Here is a 23,326-nt window from a genome sequence, read left to right on the forward strand (position 1 = left end):
CTATTGCCTTTTGAGAAAACAAAAGGGCTCAAACTATGAATACAATTATAAGTAGAGATGGGCGGGTCCGGTTCCCCGAGAACCGAACCCACCCAAACTTTGCCTATCCGAGTACCGAGCTGAGTAGCTCGGTACTCTCCCGCCCGCTCCGAATCCAAATAGAGGCCGAACGTCATCGTGACGTCGTCGGGGCTCGGTTCTCGCGATACTTCAACATTATAAATACACGCCTCCAAAGCAATCCATCGCCAGTTGACAGAGGGAGAGAGCAGGGTGTAGTCACAGGCTGATTAGAGCAGGGACAGAGAATCCAATATTCTTCTTGCAATTGCTCTAACAAAAATCGCTAGAGAAGAGAGGAGAATAGAGGTTTATTTTTATTTTTTTTAAATTTGGCACTCCCCAGTGCTTTTGGGGTGTCCCCCCATAATTGTTGTCGAAGTCAGCAAATTGGATAAAGTAATTTCAATTAAAGTCGAGCAAACTTGGTTGTCTTTGTCTGAAAAGATGCGTACGGTACGGTACGGCGTACAAGGGCACGCTACGGCGTGGAAGGGCGTAGGCAGCTACTACACATGGCAGCAACAGTATTTGGTCTTTTACCATACATTCGCACAAACACGCATACTTGTAAAATAGTACACATTAATGGTAGTTGCAATACATAGTCATTTATGTCGAAATTTAGCAAGTTGTACCACTGCTTAATAGGTGAGGAGGTGTACAAGTGTTGATGAGTAGAAACATAGAATGTAGACACTGAGAGCACAAGGAACTTGATCCCAAACAATATGCACAAATCTATGTTGGTGTGGCAGGCGCTGCTTGACAGAGACGAATTCACTACTGGAATCCAGGCTAATAGCAGAAGGTCAATTAGCATATGTATCTCACGACTGAACAAAGAGGTAAATTTCCCAGCAGATATGCGGAGTAATAACACAGTCTCAGGGAGATAGAGGATTCCGTGGGTAAGTGGAGAACAGTCCAAGCGGATATGCAGTAAACGAATACAGTCAATAGAAAGTAAGCATACCGCGGTTCAGTTGAGCAGGCTGTCCACGAGAGGATACAGGAACAGCTGAGCGGCTGCACGCCAGCACGAGTAAAGAAACCACAGGTGAGTGATAGCGGTAATCAGGGTCCGGGTCAGCACACAGGCAGAGAACTTGACACGGGTAGAACAACGATGAGCAATGCAGGAATCACTGGAGATAGCGAACACGAGTAGAACACTGGAGGTAGAAGCGGTCTGGAAACCGGCAATGAGTTGAGCAGGAATCAGCAGGAAGCTGAAGACGTAGTAGAACACAGGAGACTTGAAGCGGTCTGGAAACCGGCAATGAGTTGAGCAGGAATCAGCAGGAAGCTGAAGACGTAGTAGAACACAGGAGACTTGAAGCGGTCTGGAAACCGTCAATGAGTTGAGCAGGAATCAGCAGGAAGCTGAAGACACGGAGAAGTACACAGGAACACCTTCAGAGACTCACAGGGAATGAGACTCCAAGATCAGGCAACGAGGTAATGAACACAGGTGCTTTAAATAGGGAGTGTTGCCTGATCAACCAATTAACTAAAAGCAAAGGTCAGAAGAGTTCTTAGGAACTGCGCATGCGCAGACCATCAGGATGGCGGGCGGCCACGGTTCAGGATAGGTGCTGGCAGGAATACTGGAGAGCCACGCACCAGTGAAGAGGCACTCACGGTCCGGTGAGTGACAATTACATTGCTTAGCGTATGTGTATTTCCTGCTGTGCGTACGCGAACTTCCGGTAGATTTTCCACGTGGTTAAACAATCGTTTTGATAGTTGTTATACATGCATAGTATAATTACTTGTGAAAGCATCTGAGACATTATTACTATTGTTTGGAACATTTGATTTTCTGCGCAGAAAAGTTGGATAGTGTGTGATTTTGTAACGTAGATACACTGTTTACTATTCATTGTGCTCAGTTGCTGTCTGACGAGGCGGATTGCCCAACTGAAGGACGGTATACAGGGCAGGTATACCGAATGCGAAAACCGGGTTTTCGCAAAGCGCTACCAATAGATCGCAAGGTTTGCTAATAATTAGTATTGGTAGGCAGTGCGATCTAACCGCACCGTTAGTGCGAATTGATGAAGCATCTAGGAGGAATTATATTGGAAAGGCAGATTGATTTTATCAACTTGTGCTCCCAGCGATAATAAACTCAACAGGAATTTGAGATAGCCGGGCTATCGAGGAACTATTTCTGTGTTAGGGATTCTTGTTCGGAACAAGAGTAAGCGAGTGGAAGCGGCTATTTGGAAATACATTCACCGGGCAATAGAGATCTCTAGCGGTGATTATAGCAACAGGGTTGAAATTGTTGGGTGGAAAGAACAGAGCATTGCGGTGTGTCTGTGTTCCACATAGAAGAGTATTGTTGGCCGGAAGGAACAGAGCATTGCGGTGTGTCTGTGTTCCGTGTAGATTGGTGTTGTTCAACATGGGTGCTAAGCATACGCTAGAGATGGCCAGTGTACTGCCTAAGGAAGGTCCTATTGGTTCAGCGAGATTCCTCATGTGTAAGAAATATGGTGCATACGCAACTGCGTATTGCGACACATGGGTCAAGATGACCAAAGATTGTGATAGGCCTTTCCCAACAATAGGGAGTTTTAATGCAGAGGTACTAAATACTGTAAAAGATAAAGTATGGTTGATTTAAGTCAACGAAAAAGAGAAATAGAAATAATGATTGTTTAAAATTGTGGAAAATGGAAGGTAACACGTGGCAGAGCAGCGAATGCACAGCGGAAGTAGGCGTGGCGAAAAGCACGCGCACGGCGGAAGTAGCCGTTGAGAAGCGTGGCGAACGCAGCGCAAGCGCGCCCCCGCCACCTTATGTGGCGGGAGCGATAAGTACAGCCGTTATTAAAACTGAAAAAAGGAAAATTGCTAAGTTGTATCCTGTTTTAAGCCAGTTTAAAACAAGTGTATCAGAAGATGAAGATGAACCCACTGTGATTTCGGCCATTGCTCATGCTGTTAATATGCTAGAGGTTCAGCGTAAGTATGGGAAAGGAGCAATGGCTGAGATAGGTGAGAATGGTGTGATAACTAGGAGTGATAGCGTTCTAAATCTTGAAACAACAGATCCGGTAGTGACTTCTGAAACCAGTGAACCAGTGGGTGCATACCCAGTCCGCACCATATCAGTTCCCAATGGGAAACCGGATAAGGATGGTGTAGTTCCTTTAAGAAATGTTACAATGCATTGTCCCTGGACTAGATCAGAATTACGTTCCATTATGACTGAATTCCCAGATCCTAGAAAAGAGTTGGCAAAATGTCAGAAATTTGTTAAAGACTTAGGAAATGCACACAAACCAACCGATAAGGATTGGCGTGTAGTGTTGAGGGCGTGTCTTCCTCCCCATACTGACATACAAAAATTTATTAAAGACTGTGTGTTGGATGAAGATGACACCTTGACTGATGAGATTAACCAAGAAAATATAGAACAAATTGTCAAACATTTAGCCATCTATTTTCCAGTAGTAGTAAATTGGAGTAAGATTTTCACCATAAAACAAAAGGATAGTGAAACAGCCTCAGTTTACTTTGCTAGAGCTATAGCAGCGATAACATGGTTTACTGGGATATCCAACATAGGTGAGGACCCACATCACAGAGAGGTAGCTGTAGGGGTATTAATGGATGGCCTTAGAGAAAATTTGAAGACGAGAGTACAAACCACATTACCTAATTGGAGAGGCATCACAGTAGATTCTCTTAGGGAGTCTGCTGTGGAGCATGACAAAAACCTTTTTAGGAAAAAGGAAGAGAAAAGTGATAGGTTAATGACGTTAAGTATACAGGCTCTAGAGGGGATGCATACACGACCACCAGCATACAACCCACATAATCAGAAATATAGAATAATCAGATGTTTCAAGTGTAACGAAGAAGGCCATTTCGCAAGAGATTGTAAAAAAAAAGACAGGATACACATATGGATAGGGAATCATATAGGTATCCTCCACGGAGAAACACACATAGGCAAGAGAACACACAGCTACCTGCGCATGTTATAGCAGCAGGGAAAGCAATAGTCACGCTAGGGGTCAGGTCATACCTGTAGTCTACAGCCAGTGAGGTTAACTGAGAGTCTGAGAGAAGAACCAACAATTATAGTTGACATAGCTGGTAGGAAACAGACCTTTCTTGTAGATACAGGGGCGGCCCGAGCTGTGATAACCTCTCCTTTCAATCTACAGGTGACCAATAAAACCATTCCAGCTATGGGGGTAACGGGAAAAGTGTTACATTATCCTCTAACTAAACCCGCTGAAGTTACTATCGGGCCCCTGCATACCAAGCATTCGTTCCTCTTGGCTGCAGCGGCTCCTACTAACTTGCTGGGAAGACACTTGTTATGTAAAATGGGATGTGTCATATACTGTACTTCAGATGGTGTGTTCTTAGATATACCGGAGAAGATCGCACATGAGGTGCAGGATATATTGGACACCCCTCAAAGGTTAATGTTACACTCTCCTGTTATAGAACAAAGTCCATCTCAAGTAAAGAGGATGTTGCTGGAAATACCAGGTTCACTATGGACCAGAGATGGACAGGACACTGGACTGATGGCAAACGTAGCCCCTGTCATGGTCAATCTAAAAAGTGGTAGGATAGCTCCAAAAATCCCACAGTATCCATTAAAACTGGAGGTGGAACTAGGGGTATATCCTGTTATTGAGAGGCTGTTACAACAAGGGATTTTAATTCGTACAGCCAGTACAGCAAATAGTCCCATTTTCCCTGTAAAGAAGAGTGGGGGGAGGGGCTATAGATTAGTCCAGGACTTAAGGGGAATTAATAAAGTTGTTGAGAGCCAATTCCCCATAGTGCCGAATCCAGCTGTCATCCTCATGCAGATTCCACCGTCTGCTAGTCACTTTACTGTCATTGATCTATGTTCTGCTTTCTTCTCAGTCCCTCTTCATCCTGACTGCCAATACCTTTTTGCATTCTCCTACCGGGGAGTGCAATACACATGGACCAGACTACCCCAGGGGTTCATTGACAGCCCCAGTATTTTCTCCCAAGCCTTACATGACTGTTTGCAATCCTTTCAACCCCACAATGGGTCTGTTCTAATTCAATATGTGGACGATTTGTTGCTGTGCTCTCATTCTTTTATGTCATGTTTACATGATACTAAATTGTTGTTGCTCCATCTCTCACAAACAGGGCACAAGGTGGCAAAGGACAAATTACAGCCATGTCAGACTAAGGTCAAATACTTAGGACACTGCCTCACTAAGGGGCTAAGACACCTGACAACCGACAGGAATGAGGCCATACAACACATGACTCTGCCGCAGAGCCAGAAGCAGATTCGTACTTTCCTGGGGATGTGTGGATACTGTAGATCCTGGATCCCAGGTTTTTCTATTCTGGCATTACCATTGCAGGAGCTAGTCTCTTCCTCAAAACCAGAACGTGTTGTACACACAGAAGAGTCAGAGCAAGCGTTCTTTAATCTTAAAGATATTCTGACTAGAGCACCTGCATTGGGAATACTTGATTATGAAAAGCCTTTTGAGCTATTCTATACGGAAGCTGATGGTGGTGCAGCAAGTGTCCTCGCAGAGAAACATGGTGACTCTAGCAGACCAGTAGCATACTACAGTGCACAATTAGACAATGTGGCAAGATCACTCCCAACATGTCTCAGAAGTGTAGCAGCAACTGCTCTTTTGGTAAGTAAGAGCGAAGACGTAGTATTAGGACATAATTCCACTGTCTATACACCCCATGCTGTATCAGCTCTGTTAAACTCAGCCCAAACCAGACATGTTTCTTCAGCTCGATTCACAAAGTGGGAACTAGCCCTGATGGCACCCTCAAACATCACCATCAAACGATGTAGCACCTTAAATCCAGCTACATACCTTCCATATGTGTCTCGAGAGACACAAAGGGTGGGAGGTGAGGAGACCCTGGTTGATGATGAGTTAGGCAAGAATACTGACACGCATGACTGTATGGAACACCTGAATCAGACCTTTACTGCAAGGCCCGACATAAGTGACACCCCCTTAGAAAATGTAGATTTTACGTTTTATACAGACGGAAGTTGTCATAGACAGACAGAGACGAGAGAGCTATGTACTGGTTACGCTGTTGTAGACGATCAGGATGTGGTAGAAGCTGAACCCCTTGGTCCACCTCACTCAGCCCAGGTGGCGGAACTAGTAGCACTAAGGAGAGCGTGTGAATTGGCAGAGGGTAAATCAGCCAATATATATACTGACTCTAGGTACGCCTTCGGGGTAGTGCACCATTTTGGGGCCCTTTGGCATCTTAGAAACTTTACGACAGCAGCAGGTACGCCAGTGGCACACTCACAACACATAAAAGGACTTCTGACAGCGATACAGTTACCCAGAACAGTAGCCGTCATAAAGTGCAAAGCCCATACCTTTGAAGAAGACCCAGTGTCATTGGGCAACAACAGGGCAGACGAAGCTGCTAAATGGGCAGCAGGGCAACCTATGACTGTATCGACCGATACTATGATGGTTTTTCAGACATTAGACATGCAGAAATTAATTGAAATGCAAGATTTGTGTTCCCTGCAGGAAAAGGCGGTCTGGAAGGCGAAGGGATGTGGTCAAGAGTCCTCAGGACTTTGAAGGGATGGATAAGGTAAGCCTGTAGATCCCTGAACGTACTATCCAAGCCTGGCTGAAGCAGCACACGGCCTGACTCACCTGGGTAAAGAAGGTATGTGCAAACTGGTGAGAGCATACTGGTGTGCTCCCGGATTTTCCTCTCAGGCTGGTAATGTCACGGACTTACCTGATCCCCGCCACTCCGTCCAGCCGCACTTCCGCATTCAGGACCATGTGACCGCACCCGGAGGCGGTCACATGACCACAACCCTAGAGGCGGGGATTTTGAATCCCCTTCAGTATAAAAACCTCACTCTGACACTCGCTGAGTGTCAGAGCAACACTTACCTGTTCCTGGCTCCTGCTCTTCGTGGATTGCAGTGTCTTCCTGTTTCCCATGTCTCCTGTGTGCTGATCTCTGCCTGTTTGACTTCCCTGGCTCTCCATCCCTGTGTACCGACCCGGCTTGCTGACCATTCTCCTATTCTTGTGACCCGTGTACCGAACCTGGCTTGTTGACTCCGAGTTGCCTTCTGATTCTGCCTGACTCCATTCCTGTGTACCGAACCGGCTTGTTGACTCCACTACCACCGCTTCACTCCGCTGTACTACATCTTGAGGCGAACCTGGGGACCGCGACCTGCGACTCTGGCAGCGAAGCCCACCCCGCCTTGCGGCGGTCCTTGGTGCACCCTGGGGAGATCGTTAGACTCCGCACCTCAGGTAAGCCAGTGCTAATCAAGATTAGTAATATAGTATCCAGAATCTGTTACAGTTTGCTCTGACCATGGATACCACAGCTAAAGATCTGTTGGAGCATTTAGTAGGAAGGATGGATAAGCAAGAAGCTAACCAAGAGCAACTTTTAAAATTCCTCAATAGTCTATCCACTCGGTTGGATGTTGTCCAGAACACCCTAGTGGCTGGTGGATCACCTGGGCCGGCAGTGGCCCCTGTACCTCAGGCCGCAGCAGCAGCTTCTTCCTCGCAGCTACGGTTACCTAACCCACCTAAGTTCGATGGAGACCCTAAAAATTGCAGAGGATTTTTAAATCAATGCTCCATACAATTCGAGCTTCTACCTGGGAACTTCCCCTCCGGAAAAACGAAAGTGGCCTATGTGATTTCGTTATTGTCCGGTCAAGCTTTAGCATGGGCTTCCCCCTTATGGGAGAGGGACGACCCCATTCTACATAACTTCAACCTCTTCTTGTCCACCTTCAAGAAAATATTTGATGAGCCAGGAAGGGTGTCCAATGCCGCTTCCGACTTACTACGTCTCTGCCAAAGAAACCAGTCTGTGGGGCAGTATGCGGTCCACTTCAGAACCATGGCCTCTGAACTTCGCTGGAACGATGAGGCTCTAGTAGCTACATTCTGGCAGGGCCTTTCAGACCGAATTAAAGACGAGTTGGTATCCCAGGAACTCCCTACGTCTTTGGACGACATTATCTCCCTCTGTGTCAAAATTGATTTGCGTTTCAAGGAACGTAATTCCGAGAAGGAACAGTCGCGGCGTAGCATGATTCGCTTGGCCCCCAACTTCCAAACCCCTATTCTTCCCCCTGAAGAGCCCATGCAACTTGGGAGGACCCGCCTATCAGCCGAAGAGAGGGAGAGGAGATTTCGGAACAAGTTGTGTTTATATTGTGGAGAGAGTGGCCATCTTCTGAGTTCTTGTCCCAAACGCTCGGGAAACGACAGGGCCTAACGAGTTCTGGAGCTGTATCGTTGGGCCTCTTTTCTCAGTGTCAGTCAGTTCCCAATAGTAATGATTGCCTGTCTATTCCCATTTCCCTTCAGTTAGGACAAAAGACCTTCCCGCAGTCGGCTCTTCTAGATTCCGGAGCCGCAGGAAATTTCATTTCTGCCACAGTAGTTAAACAATTCGCTATTCCCACACAAGCCTTGGAACAACCCATCTCTCTGATGGCCATTGATGGGGGAAGAATCCCTGAGGGGTCCATCCTGGTATGCACTATTCCTCTTCTACTTCAGATAGGAGCACTTCATCGGGAGAAGATTTCTTTTCTAGTAATACAGAGATCTACCAACCCAGTCATCCTAGGACTTCCTTGGCTTCGTGTCCACTCTCCCACCTTGGACTGGAAATCTGGTCACATATTGTCCTGGGGACAGTCCTGCTTCTCTCGCTGCCTACAGAGAGTGGTTCCCCCGAATAGTCCCAGACGTACCCAAGAATTTCCTGTGACTCTCCTGCCTGAGCCATACCAAACCTTCTCTGATGTTTTTTGTCAACAAGAGGCCACTAGACTTCCCCCTCACAGAATCTGGGACTGTGGCATTGATCTGATACCTGGTAAACCCATTCCCAGGGGCTGTGTTTACCCCCTTTCCCTCCCGGAATCTAAGGCTATGGAGGAGTACATCCAAGAAAATCTAAACATGGGCTTCATCCGCAAGTCTGCCTCCCCAGCTGGGGCTGGCTTCTTCTTCGTAAAAAAGAAAGATGGGGGCCTCCGCCCTTGCATTGATTACAGAGGCCTGAATGCCATTACCGTTAAAAATCGGTATCCACTGCCACTGATTTCTGAATTATTTGACCGGATCAAGGGTGCCACCATCTTTTCTAAACTTGACCTCAGAGGAGCGTATAACCTTATACGCATTAAGGAGGGGGATGAATGGAAGACGGCGTTTAACACCCGAGACGGCCACTTTGAATATCTGGTCATGCCTTTCGGGCTATGCAATGCCCCAGCCATATTTCAGAGCTTTATGAATGAGCTGTTTCAAGACCTCTTGTACCAATCTGTAATCATCTACTTGGACGACATTCTCATCTTTTCTCAAGATCTAGCATCTCATCGTACTCATGTATTGGAGGTCCTCTCTCGTATCCGAAAAAATCAGTTATTTTGCAAATTGGAGAAATGCACCTTCGAGCAGAGACAAATTCCCTTCCTGGGATATATTATTTCGGGCACCAGTCTACAGATGGATCCCACAAAATTGAAAGCCATACTTGACTGGCCCCAACCTTCGGGCCTTAAGGCCACTCAACGCTTCCTAGGATTCTCCAACTATTATCGTCAATTTATCAAGGGGTACTCCTCTCTCGTGGCTCCCATCACAGCATTGACCCGCAAATCTGCTGATGCTGGTATTTGGTCCTCTGAGGCTATCCAAGCCTTTATATTATTAAAGTCTCTCTTTTCATCTGCACCCATTCTTCAACAGCCAGATTGTTCTCGTCCCTTTGTCCTGGAGGTAGATGCCTCTTCTGTTGGCACAGGAGCCGTACTATCACAGCGAGGTCCTTCTGGAAAACTTCATCCCTGCGGATTCTTTTCCCGTCGCTTTTTACCTGCTGAGAGGAATTATGGGATTGGCGACAAAGAGCTCCTGGCCATCAAATTGGCTCTTTCCGAATGGAGACATTTACTAGAAGGAGCGCAATTCCCTATCACCATATATACCGACCATAAGAATTTGCTTTACTTACGCACTGCTCGATGTCTAAACCCTCGACAAGCAAGGTGGTCCTTATTCTTCTCACGCTTTGATTTCAACATCACTTTTCACTCAGGATCTAAGAATACGAAGGCAGACGCCTTATCTCGCTCTTTTGATCCAGCTGACATGGAATCCTCGGAAGATAAGAAATTCATTGTAAATCCATGTCAAGTATTGGCAGCTACACACCTGAAAAAGGGTTGTCCTCCAGGCAAAACATTCATCTTGCCACATCTACGCACCCGGCTCCTTCACTGGGCTCATCACTCACTCTTCTCTGGGCATGCCGGCATTCGCAAGACCTGGGACTTATTGTCCCGAAGCTACTGGTGGCCTTCCTTGCTGGAGGATGTAAAGTGATTTGTTGCTGCTTGTTCCAAATGTGCTCAACACAAGACCTCTAGGAAGAAGCCTTATGGATGCTTGCTCCCATTACCCATTCCTGATTACCCTTGGTCACAGATCTCCATGGATTTTATCACGGACCTTCCCCCTTCCAAATCCTGTACTGTAGTGCTTGTGGTCACGGATCGCTTCTCTAAAACAGCCCACTTTATTGCTCTCAAAGGCCTTCCTTCTTCCTCCTCCTTAGCCGATATTTTTATTAAAGAAATATTTCGCCTCCATGGTTGTCCTCAACATATTGTCTCCGATAGGGGATCACAATTCATATCAAAATTTTGGAGGTCTTTTTGCAATAAATCCGGGATTAAGCTTGACTTCTCCTCCGCATATCATCCCCAGTCCAATGGGGCTACAGAGAGAACTAACCAAGAATTAGAGAAGTTTCTAAGAATATTTATCTCTAGTAACCAAGACAACTGGGTGGACCTTCTCCCTTGGGCCGAGTTCGCCCATAACAACCATTTTCATGAGGCCATCTCTAACTCCCCCTTTTTTGTTCTGTATGGCTGCCATCCTAGACTACCCACTTTCTCTCAAGTCTCATCTTCTGAAGTTCCAGCAGTGGACTCTCTGGTTCGTAACTTCTCTGATATTTGGGAACAAACCAAGACAAACTTAAAACAAGCAACTACTCATTCCAAAAAATTCTACGATAAAAGGAGAAGAATGACTCCAAGTTTTGCAGTTGGTGACAGGGTATGGCTATCCACCCAGAACATTCGTTTAAAGGTTCCCAGTAAAAAATTTGCTCCCAAGTTTATTGGCCCATTTGCTATATCTGAGATTATTAATCCCGTAGCCTTTAGATTGAGTCTGCCTCCCTCTTTACGCATACCCAATGTCTTCCATGTCTCCTTGTTAAAACCGATGGTAACCAACAGATTCTCCACCTCATCCAGAACTCCTCCTCCTGCTGTGGATCGGGATCAAGTTGAATACGAGATTAAAACTATCCTAGATTCTCGTAAAGTCCAAGGTGCCATACAGTTCTTGGTGGATTGGAAGGGTTACGGCCCTGAGGAGCGCTCATGGGTAAGAGCCATTGACCTACATGCTCCCCGTCTACTTAAATCCTTCCATAAAAAATTTCCTTTGAAACCCTATTAGGTGTTCGGAGTCCACCTTTATGGCAGGGGGTACTGTTACGGACTTACCTGATCCCCGCCGCTCCGTCCAGCCGCACTTCCGCATTCAGGACCATGTGACCGCACCCGGAGGCGGTCACATGACCACAACCCTAGAGGCGGGGATTTTGAATTCCCTTCAGTACAAAAACCTCACTCTTGTACCTCTTTTTTTGGCATTATGTGCTCAAGCTACCTCGGTGCAACCTTTTGGCCTAAAAACAATATTGTGAGGTGTTCAGAATAGACTGGAAATTAGTGGAAAGGATTGTTATTGAATGTTATTGAGGTTAATAAAAGCGTAGGAGTGAAAAAAAAAACACAAAACTGGTTTTTAGCACTTTTTATGTTTTTTTCAAAATAAATCCGAATCCAAAACCTTAAATCCGAACCAAAACCTTTCGTCAGGTGTTTTGCGAAACAAATCCAAACCCAAAACCTCAAGCAAATCCGAATCCAAAACACAAAACACGAGACACCAAAATTGGCCGGTGCACATCCCTACTACAGAGTGTTTCGAAATCAGTCCAAAAAACAAAATAAAAAAATTTAAAATACTGTGTTGAAGCAAAAAAGAAGTGTTACTGAGCAAAAGTTGTGTCGATAAAAAAAAAATTGCCAACATGCCATTCTACACACGCAGTGGCAAAGAGAGAATGAAGCCTTCACCTTTGGCTATTATTGGCAGATCCCAAAAAGTTACAGAGCCTACAATTGGTGCACAACTACTGTTACGCGTCATAGCCGAGCTGCAAGATAACAGTAAGGTATTAGAGGATAATGTTTGCTCTGATTCACAAATGACACCAATCCCTGTGGAGAGTCCATCCAACAGTGGTATGTCTAATTGTGAGCATTCTGTTAGTGTACCCATAAAGAAGGGCCCTTTCAGCAGTTCTGCTGATGTGTACCTGAACAGCCCGAGTGTAGCCGGTGATACACAAATTGAGGATGCCACTTTGGAAATAGAAGAGGATGAGGGGGAGATTTATGGAGGTGACGAGGGCGCTGTGAGGATGTTGATGATTATGATGCAGACACATACCAAATTGCCTTTTCTCAATTTCTATTTATATTATAGATTATATAACGGCTGAATAGTTTTCTATTTTACTCCTAGTGGAGAGGGGATCTGATGCAGACAGATACCAAACTGCCTTTGTCCATTTCTTTGTATATTCAAATTTCTAGTTCTACAGTCTATGCAGGCTGCTTTTTTTTCTATTTTACTACACGTGGATGGGGGGGGGGTCTGATGCAGACAGATACCAAACTGCCTTTGTCCATTTCTTTGTATATTCGAATTTCTAGTTCTACAGTCTATGCAGGCTGCTTTTTTTATATTCAACTACAACTGGAGGGCGAGGGGGGGGGGGCATAGATAGCCACCAAAGTACCGTGGTCCATTTAATTTTACTTTCTAGCTCCACAGTCTGTGCAGGCTGCTTTTTTAAAATTCAACTACAAGTGTAGGGTGTAATATACACCCAAAGACGATAGCTACATTGCCAATAATCAAAGATGGAGGAGGTAGACAACCAGGTTTGACTGTATAATTTGCAGACAAGTGTTCGCATTAAGGATGGCCTACAAGGGATTATTGTTTTTTTCATAATTTATTACCTTTAGAATTACCTCACTTATCTAAGAAACTAGTGGAGCACTAAATTAGGTTATTTTAGACAAAAAAAATGGTATTTTTTCAAAAATAGCAAAACAAAACCAAACAAAACCAAAACCAAAACACGCAAGGGCGGTTTTGCAAAACCAAAACCAAAACACGAAGGTAATCCAGATCCAAAACCAAATCCAAAACCAAAACACGGGGGTCAGTGACCATCTCTAATTATAAGTAATTATTGACAGGATTTTATTTTGCTTATAAAAGAACTCTGTCTCTCTCAATTTACAACGCACTCTCCCTGAAAAATGCTAAATGACGGCCAAAATACATAGGAGACATGTCAATCTTGATATCTCTGTATTTTATAGTTGTCACAAGAATGATCTTTGTATTATAAGGGGTAACAGAATGCTCTCTATATTACATGGTGGTCACAAGAATACTTTTTCTATTATATGTTGATCATTAGCAAGCAATCTCCATTGTGTGGCGGTCACAAGGACGCCACTCCATTGGGTGGCGGTCACATGTATACTTTTTTTATTAAACAGAGGTTTCTAGAAAGCTAGCTGAATACTAGTCGGTTGGTAGATGTATTTGATTATAGCGCAGAGTTTTCATATCTAAAAAATATATATAACCACACCCACATGGTTTTTGTCATACCCATTTTTCCATTTCTTGTGCATTGGTAGAAGAGCCTGTGCCACTTTCTTGTGTTTGCCCCAGAGACCATAAATGCCAGCCCTCCCCTGCCAGTCATCCAGAAACCTGATATTCCCTGTGATCTTATACAGACTGTTTGTAATAAATTAATGATTTATTATAATGTAAGTATTCTATACTGTGTGTTCTGTGTTATGTACTGTCTGATATGGATTTTATATTGTATGAAATCTACTATAAACTCTTTAATTTGTATTATACAAGGTGTTCTAATATGTAGCAAATGATGCTATAGATACATTTGCTTTAATTTTCTAAATGGCAGTAGTTTGCTGCAGCATGTGTGTGCACAATTTTAAATAAGCTCAACAGTGTGATCTATTTAACAAAAAATACTCACACCAACAGGTGCTTTATTATGAAACAGTCTATATGGTGAAACCACTTAAATCTCTGTCTTTTTACCCAGCGTCACAGCTTAACTAAGGGAGAAACTATCTGACCCTACCCAGGGCTGCCAAGAGGAATTCAGGGCCCGGGTAAAACAGATTCATGGGGCCCCCCCTCATAGTTGAGAAAGCCCCAAAATTTAACGGCGCCAAATTTTTTAAGTGTGCAGTCCTACATTCAGAGACGTGGCAATGCGCCATTGGGGCGTGGCTAGCCTAACGACGGTGCAAAATTTTTCAGAGGTCTGGTCATGTATTTGGGGGCGTGGAAAATGCGCCATTGGGGCGTGGCTAGCATCAAAATCACTAGACTATCAATTCGCCGGAGCGTCACATATGTTCAAGCACTCCTGACTTTCAGGACATCTACCAAAACAGTGTAGTATACAAAGAATGCAGTGTGTACACAAACAGTTCAGTCTTGGCCTACACCTTACATTGGGCACAACATTCACCAAAAATTGCCATTGTCCCTACTAGAATCACAACATTTCACACACTGTGCTGCTCTCTCCTACCTGTTCTTCTCACTTTCTCCACCTGTGGCTGCTGGTTTCTTTAGTTGTGGCTTGTCCGGATCCAGGAATGTTGAAGGACCTATTTTGAAAAAAAAATGGCTACATTTAGAAAATTACAGCCAGCCCCGGCGTTAAATCAATAGCACTCACGATTAATAATTAGGCCTTCCTCCAGCCCCAACATTAAAATAATACTATTCACATTTAATAAATAAACCTATTTCCCATCCTGCAAACAGCCCCAGCAGTACCTATTTCTTGCAACCATCACTGCCATTAAATAATTCATAGTCACATTTAATAAATAGACCTCATTCTCCCTAAACTCACCCCAATAGCCCCCAAACCACCCAATCTTAAATTAATAGTCCCCACCATCACCCTACTAACAAAATAGCACCCATTAATTAGCCACCACCTACCTCACACTCACTACATTGCAACAAGCCCCCTGTGCCATCACACACACAATACTGTGCCCCTTCTTCACAACTACACTGTGCCCCTTATGCTCACACTGCGCCCTCCATGCTGCCTTCCCTCCTTTTTCCCTTTGTGCCCCTCTCCCACTTTTTTTTATTCCTCTGTGCCTCTCTCCTTTTTTTCCTCCTCTGTGCCTCTCTCCTTTTTTTCCTCCTCTGTTCCTCTCTCCCACTTTTTTTCCTCCTCTGTTCCTCTTTCCCACTTTTTTTTCCTCCTCTGTTCCTCTTTCCCACTTTTTTTTCCTCCTCTGTTCCTCTTTCCCACTTTTTTTTCTCCTCTGTTCCTCTTTCCCACTTTTTTTCCTCCACTGTTCCTCTTTCCCACCTTTTTTTCTCCTCTGTTCCTCTCTCCTTTTTTTTTCTCCTCTGTTCCTCTTTCCCACTTTTTTTTTATTCCTCTGTGGCTCTCTGCTTTTTTTCCTCCTCTGTTTCTCTCTCCCCTTTCTTTATAGTACTGTCCCTCTCTGTTTTCCTTCCGTTGCCGTTTCCGTTTCTTTACTTACTTTTTGTCAACTTCTTTCCTTTCTTTTCTTCTCTTCTGTCTCCTCTTCTGTCTTCTTTCTTCATGCTGGCTGCGGCGCTCCTCACTGACTGACGGGCGTGACTTGATGACGTCATGCCCGGCAGTCAGTGTGAATGGAGAAGAGGAGAGGAGGGACACGGCGCCGCGCGATCACGTGAGTATCGTTTTTTTTGTTTGTTTTTTTTCCTTCCAGCTCCCCCCACCAACGAATACCCCCCCCCCCCCCCCCCCAGGAAAAAAAAATTGCAAAACAGAAAATGTAAAAATAAATAAATAATTAAATTAGCGGAGAGGGCCCGGCCTGGGCCCCCTGGCATGGCCAGGCCCGGGTAAAATGTACCCGCTCCCTCTCGGCGGCCCTGACCCTACCAATCAATCTTAAAGTGTAAGCACTGGTTATAGACAGTGATGATTTTGACTTGATATATAAAACAGCTATCTTTGGGGTACACTGTTACTGTCAGCATAAAATCACACATATCTTAACAGGCACGCACTTAGCAGAGGTTTCCAGTTGTCTGAAACTCCCAGAACCCTCCCCCTCTCTGTCCAGGACTCATTAACCAGCTGGTCCCTCTCTGGGGACCAGCCACTCTGTTGCCACGGATCTACACTTCTGTCATATTTCAAATTTATGTACCTATCCTTTTTTCCAAATGAGGCCCCAACATTCCATGATCCAGACAAGTGGCACCTGAGCTTAAGAGACCAGTATCTGCAGGTAGTGAAAGCTGCAAAAACAGGTAGGAGAGAGCAGTACAGTCTATGTTTCTGGTGGGGTGGTCCCAATTTTGTGTGACTGGTCTGTTTAGTCCTGAATACAATGAAAGTTGGAATGTATGTCCCGCTCCACACTGTACTGCTCGGCAAGCAGCTACTCTTTAATAAGCGCTACTCATTAATAAGCATTACAGTGTGAATCAGGACACACCTCCCGTGAAGTGGTTTTGGATCTGCATTAGCTTCGTGTTTTGGTTTTGGTTTTAGCAAAACCACCCTCATGTGTTTTGGTTTTGGATCTGTATTTTTTTAGAAAAATTGCTAAAATATGCTAAAATCACATAATTTTGCTTTTTTTGTTTCTACATTACTATTAACCTCACTAACACTAATTTCAAGTCATTTGCAGTCAATTTTGACCACCTCACAGGTCACATTATTATTTTCATACACTTTCAGACAAATACTGCAGCGACCTGGCTGGATGCTAAGCGACAGAGCAATGACTCAAACACACCGCAGTTCCTAGCACATCAAGGACACATTGACACACAGCAGTGGCAGAAAAGAATATTGGTGCAAGATGGAATTGTCTTTGGAGATGTTGGATCTTAAAAAGGACATGCACACTTTAACGAACCAAGCACTTCAGCCACAAAAGTGCCACTCCTTGTGTCTGTGTCACACGGCGCTTATTCGGCTTCCATAAACAAAGACTAAGACACTAACCTGTGCCTCATTAGCAGCTCTCAAAACCTTAGTTTTGATCTGCACATGTGCAGACTGAGTACCTGTCTGTTGCTGGCAAGATTCCTATTGGTTCCTTGAAAAGGCACCTCCTCCCATTCCTCTGGGCCTGTTGATCAAGTTACCTGTCTGATTAGATTCCTACCTATTCTGTGTGCTCTCTCACCTGGATCGTCAGTGCCTCTGCTGTGCTGCTGTTCAAAGGCTATACTGCTCAAGCTGCACCTGTCTCTGCTGTGTTGCTGTTTTAAAGGCTATACTGCTCAAGCTGCACCTATCTCTCCTGTGTTGCTGTTCCATGGGCTATACTGCTCAAGCTGCACCTGTCTCCGCTGTGTTGCTGTTCCATGGGTTACACTACTCAAGCTGCACCTGCCTTTGTTGTATTGCTGTTCCACAGGCTGGATCGCTTAATCTACACTTATCTTCATTGTGCTGCTACTACACGAGCTGTGCTGCTCAAGTTACATCTAACTCTACTGTGTTACCCCTCCATGGACTGCACCACTCAAGATCATCTACTCCACATTTGTCTAGGTGGCTCAGTGGTTATTACAGGTCGTATCATCTAAGCTGCTTGTTCTTACCCACTCCTTGCTGGCTGGACTGTTACTTGTACCTCCTGTATCGTGCTGCCTCATTGTGGTCTCATATACCTGCTGCATTACCATCTCTACTTTGTTGCTGGACTGTTCCTGCTATTGCTATATTTGAATACACTGATTATACCACTATATTGTATTCACTCATACTACATTGCCGGTGGTACTGCTCACCCTGTTTCTATGTTCCTTGTGCCTATTTACCAAGACTTTCTGTGATCATTCAAGCATCATTAAATCACTGATTGTACTTTATCCTGCATCTGTTGTCTATTCGCTGTCTGGGTATAGAACTGACATTACCAGTGTGCCTACTTCAAACCAGTTACTATCACTCCCCCAGGACTCTGCCCAACACCCCTGGTAGGGACCGCGACCTGCGGGCGAACGCGGCTAAACCCTAGTCACCTTGCGGTTATGGCTTGTGAAAACCATTCGCCCGTTAGACTCCGCGCCCTGCTAGGGGTAACATCTCTTGGGTACATCCAAGAGTCCAGAATACCAAACCGTGACAGCCTGAAGTGCTTGGTTTGTTTGGGTCCCTACAAAACAAGAAGGTAACAATGGTCTTAAGCCACCTGGTGTTAATGAACTCTACTGTGGCAAGATGTTGTTATCATCATCCTCAGCCTCATTCTCACCCTCATCAGTGTGTACATCATCCTCACACATTATTAATTCATCACTGCTGGAATCCACCATTACAGAAGTCTCAATATTTTGAAGTAATTGGCGGGAAAGGCCTTCCTCGTGGAACTTGAAGTTCATTTTTATGAACATCATCTTTTCCACATTTAGAGTCATCTGCATCATCCCTGGGTGTCTTGGGAAAGCAAAGTTTTTCCTAGCAGCAGTTGACTGAGAAACTGAAGGAGGAGATTCTGTCCTCTCACGTAACACTAGAGCTGTCATCTTGCTCACCAGGAGCTCCTTGCATCTCTTCAGATCTGGGTCAGTTGGAAACAAAGAGAAGACATAGGTCTTAAACCGAGGATCAAGCACAGTCGCCAAAATATAGTGATCCGATTTCAAGATTTTGATAACTCTTGAATCCTGGTGAAGTGAATAAAGTACTTGATCTACAAGTCCGACATACTTAGCAGAATTGCTTTGTTTAACTTTCTCCTTCAGTTTCTCAAGCTGCTTTTCCAAAAGTCTAAGGGAATAACTTGACTCAAGCTTGCAGTGTCTGAACTCTCTTCACAGGTGACTACTTCAAATGGTTTCAGCACCTTGCACAACATGGAAAGTATTCTCCACTGCGCTTGACTAAAATACATCCCTCCTCCTTTCCTAATGTCATGGCTTGTGGAGTAATGACATCCCTTAGTTTTTGTTGAAATATGTCTAAAGGAGCAGAGAAGGGTGGAGGAAAACCTATGTCTGTCGCACCAGTGATAGAGAGTATAGACCCAATAATATTTCCTGAGATAGATTATCCCTTATTGTAAATGTATCCTGGGGTGCCACATATACAATAAAGTATATATAGTATCTAAAGAAGATAGAGACAAACTAGGTGCACTACCTCTCTATTTATATAATCAGAGATAAAACTGATGAAACTTATCTTTTATTATCTAATAAAGCGAAATATATAACAACATATTCCTAGTATAAAAACAATGTATGTTATTAAAATTCGCTGGATGCGCTCCTAGCTCTAATCTAATATAATAAATAAAGTAGCTGATATCTGAGGTGATTCAAAAATTGGTCTGTAATAAGACCACTCAGTCACTTCTGGTGAGTGGTAATATGAAATTAAGGTCCCAGATATTCTAATGGAATGAGTAGGCAGATTGGTTCTTAGCAAGACACGATTTTTAGGAATGCTTTATTGCTAACTGCCTAGTATAAGCTCTGTCTAACTTGGGACCTAATAGGAGCAATACAGCTAGATTGGTGTCTTCAATATATGCAGGCTATAAGAGGCATCCTATGTGTGCTTAGTCTTGGCTAAGAGAGGACTGAACTGACAGCTCTTACGTACTGTCAGTAAAGTAAAAAGTGTGCTGTCACGTGGGTTCATTCTCCAATCATAGGGAAGTAAATTGATTGGCAGTATATGGAGCCACTCTGATATCCATTCGGGCTAATGCCTCCTTCAGTGTATCGCCAATCAGATTCTATTACGTTTGTTTGTATCATAATAATAAAGCCAATCCGAAAACGCTACTGCTTTCAATCCTTTCTCGGGCTTCTTATTGGTTCATAGTAGTCATAGCAACCATTGCATACACTAACGGGATGTTGGCACGGTGTAAGCTTAAATATTATCAGCTTTAGGATCATCATTTTTAAGTCCTCAAATGCATGTGTCCATTGTCCGTTAGTACTCCTTTGGATAACATTTCATATTTAAAGCCATTTTAAATATCAATCATATTAAATGCATATAGGTGTTTTTACAGGTAAGTATAGTGATATCAGAAAATACATAAGAAAATCCTTATCTCACATCATAAATGTATTAGAAAAACAGTATAGGTGATCTAAGTGTGTACATTTGTCATTGTTTGAACCAGGATAAAAACATTTCAGTCTTTAAGCCTTTATAAGAATTGTATTTGTATCATGGTACATTGGACCAATCTAAGGATATTTCAGCCTCTAATCTTTTATGGGACTTCTTATTGGCTCCTAGTGGTCATGATGATCACTTAGGCTAATTTGTGGAATATAAGTACAATATGATCTCATTTTTTATAAGTTATGGGGTCATCATATTCAAATCATTAGACATATATGTGTCCCCTAACTATTTATACTCCATTGTTTATCGTCCGAAAACTAATTCATCATCATCATCATCATCAATATCATCATCAACATTTATTTATATAGCGCCAGCAAATCCCGTAGCGCTTTACAATTGGGAACAAACACTGATAAGACAATACTGGGTAATACATACAGACAGAGAGGTAAAAGAACCCTGCTCGCAAGCTTACAATCTATAGATTCAAACATCAATGGACATTAGCAGGTAAGTATGATAACCGAAGGTTCATAATTAGTTCACATCTCATATCAGAAAGGTAAGAAATAAACAAAAATGACCAAGATATATAAACATAAAGTGTGGTGTCATAAACTAGTACACAAATGTATAATATAAATTGTGATTTTAATTATATAAATAGTGTTTAAGGATTATACTCTTATATATGTGATCTAAAAATAATGATTAGTGATAATTGGTCCATACGTTTAGAATGAACCAATATAGTGATAAAAGTGATACAAAAATGTAATGTAACTGGAGAAATAACTCCATAGATTATTAACATTAAGGACAGTTGGATTAACCAAATGTCATGGGGGAAAACTACATTATAAAGTGAGGAACAAAAAAAGGTGTGAAAAAATATAAAAATTTAAAAGAAAGTATAGTTTTTGTAACAGATTGTCAGGTGTATGCCTCTTAGTGAAGCCGGTGATACACAAAATAGCCTGCTTCTGACAAATGTGACGTACTTGTGTATATGCTGCTGCTGTTCCTGCTGGTGAAGGCGAATCACCAACCCAGTGGGCTGTCACAGTAATATAATCTTTAGCTTGCCCAGTTCTGTTTGTCCACATATCTGTGGTTAAGTGTACAGTGAGTGGCATTTTGCAGCCCATTAATAAAATTTTTACGAACCTTCTGGTAGAGGTGAGGAATAGCTTTTCTACTGAAATGGTGTTGTGATGGAATTTGGTAACGGGGACACAAGACCTCAAGCAACTGTCTAAAACCAGCTGCATTAATAGTGGATATTGGACGCAGATCTAATACGAGCACAGTCACCATGGCATCTGTGATCCGCTTTGCGACTGGGTGAAAGCTTTCATACTTGCTTACTCTTGCAAAGGATTGTTTAATAGTCAATTGTTGTATACTACTAGTAGTCTTCTTCTTGGTCTGCTTTTGGGATGAAGATTCACCCCCAGCAACAGCAACAGCAGTGGGACTAACCCTTAAGAATTCTTCAGAGGAATCCAGGATAGTGGAGGAGTCATCTAGTCTTAGCAGCTTGGATGCATGACTAACGCCGATTGCTACTGAGGATATTGATGTGGACAGTGTTGTGGGTGTAGATTGCAGACATCGGGATGTAGGAAAGAGAAGGGTCCTAGCTGTTGATGGACTGCTTGTTGTTATTTTTTTACCATAACTTTCTGATTTTCCCAACACCTTGCCATGAACTCGCGTCAAATGGCGTAACATGGATGGTTAAGGTCCCTCCCTCCACTGACTGTGGCTTTACATACACTACAGATGGTTAGACAACTGTTGGCAGGATTTGGGTAGAAATAATTGCACACATAAGAAGTGGCTTTTTTGGTTTTATGTCCAGGCATGACAATGGCCTTCTTCTTATCACATGCCAGAACTGCTTCCACTGGTGCAGGACTTACACAAACAACATCATCCTCATCATCATTCTCATTAGCGCCCTCATCCTGTTCCAATTCCAAAGTGGCATCCTCAATTTGTGTATCACCGGCTACACTTAGGCTGTTCAGGCACACATCAGCAGAAATGCTGAAAGGGGTCTTCTTTATGAGTACACTATCAGAATGGTCATGATTACACATAGCACTCGTGGATGGACTCTCCTCAGGGATTGGTATCATTTCTGAATCTGAGCATACATTTTCCTCTAATACCTTACTGTTTTCTTCCAGCTTGGCTTTTACACGTAAAAGTATTTGGGCACCACTTTTGGAGTTCGAATTACTTGGTCTTGCTTGGTCACAAGTGACCTTACAAGAAGATGCCTCAGTAACAGTTTTAGATCTCGCACTCCTAGAGAAAGGCAAAGGACTCATTCTTTCTTTGTCACTGCGTGTGTAGAATGGCATGTTGGCAATTTTTTTTCCAGCAGATAACCACGGTAAAAGGTGTTTTTTGACAGTTTTGTTTACCTGACTTAAATACACTATGTACTTATACCTAGGCTTTACCAGATGACGTAGTATCATCATGACTGGTGCCAGAAGCAGATTGGTTTTCCTGCTCTTCTGTGTATTGCTGTGAATCCATTTGGATAACACTGTACACGTTTGGTGCAAATTCAGAAGAAAAGCCTGCAAGGACTAGTATCTGTATTTCAGCAATGACAATTAACAATGGAGCTCTTGTCTTTGGGTGTATATAACACCCTACACTTTTTGGTGCAAATTTAGAAGAAAAGCCTGCAAGGACTAGTATTTGTATTTCAGCAATGACAATAAGCAATGGGTGTATATAACACCGTACACTTTTTGGTGCAAATTCAGAAGAAAAGCCTGCAAGGACTAGTATTTTTATTTCAACAATGACAATTAGCAATGCAGCTCTCCTTTTT

The sequence above is a fragment of the Mixophyes fleayi genome, chromosome 4, assembly GCF_038048845.1.
Source record: "Mixophyes fleayi isolate aMixFle1 chromosome 4, aMixFle1.hap1, whole genome shotgun sequence".
Taxonomy (NCBI): Eukaryota; Metazoa; Chordata; class Amphibia; order Anura; family Limnodynastidae; genus Mixophyes; species Mixophyes fleayi.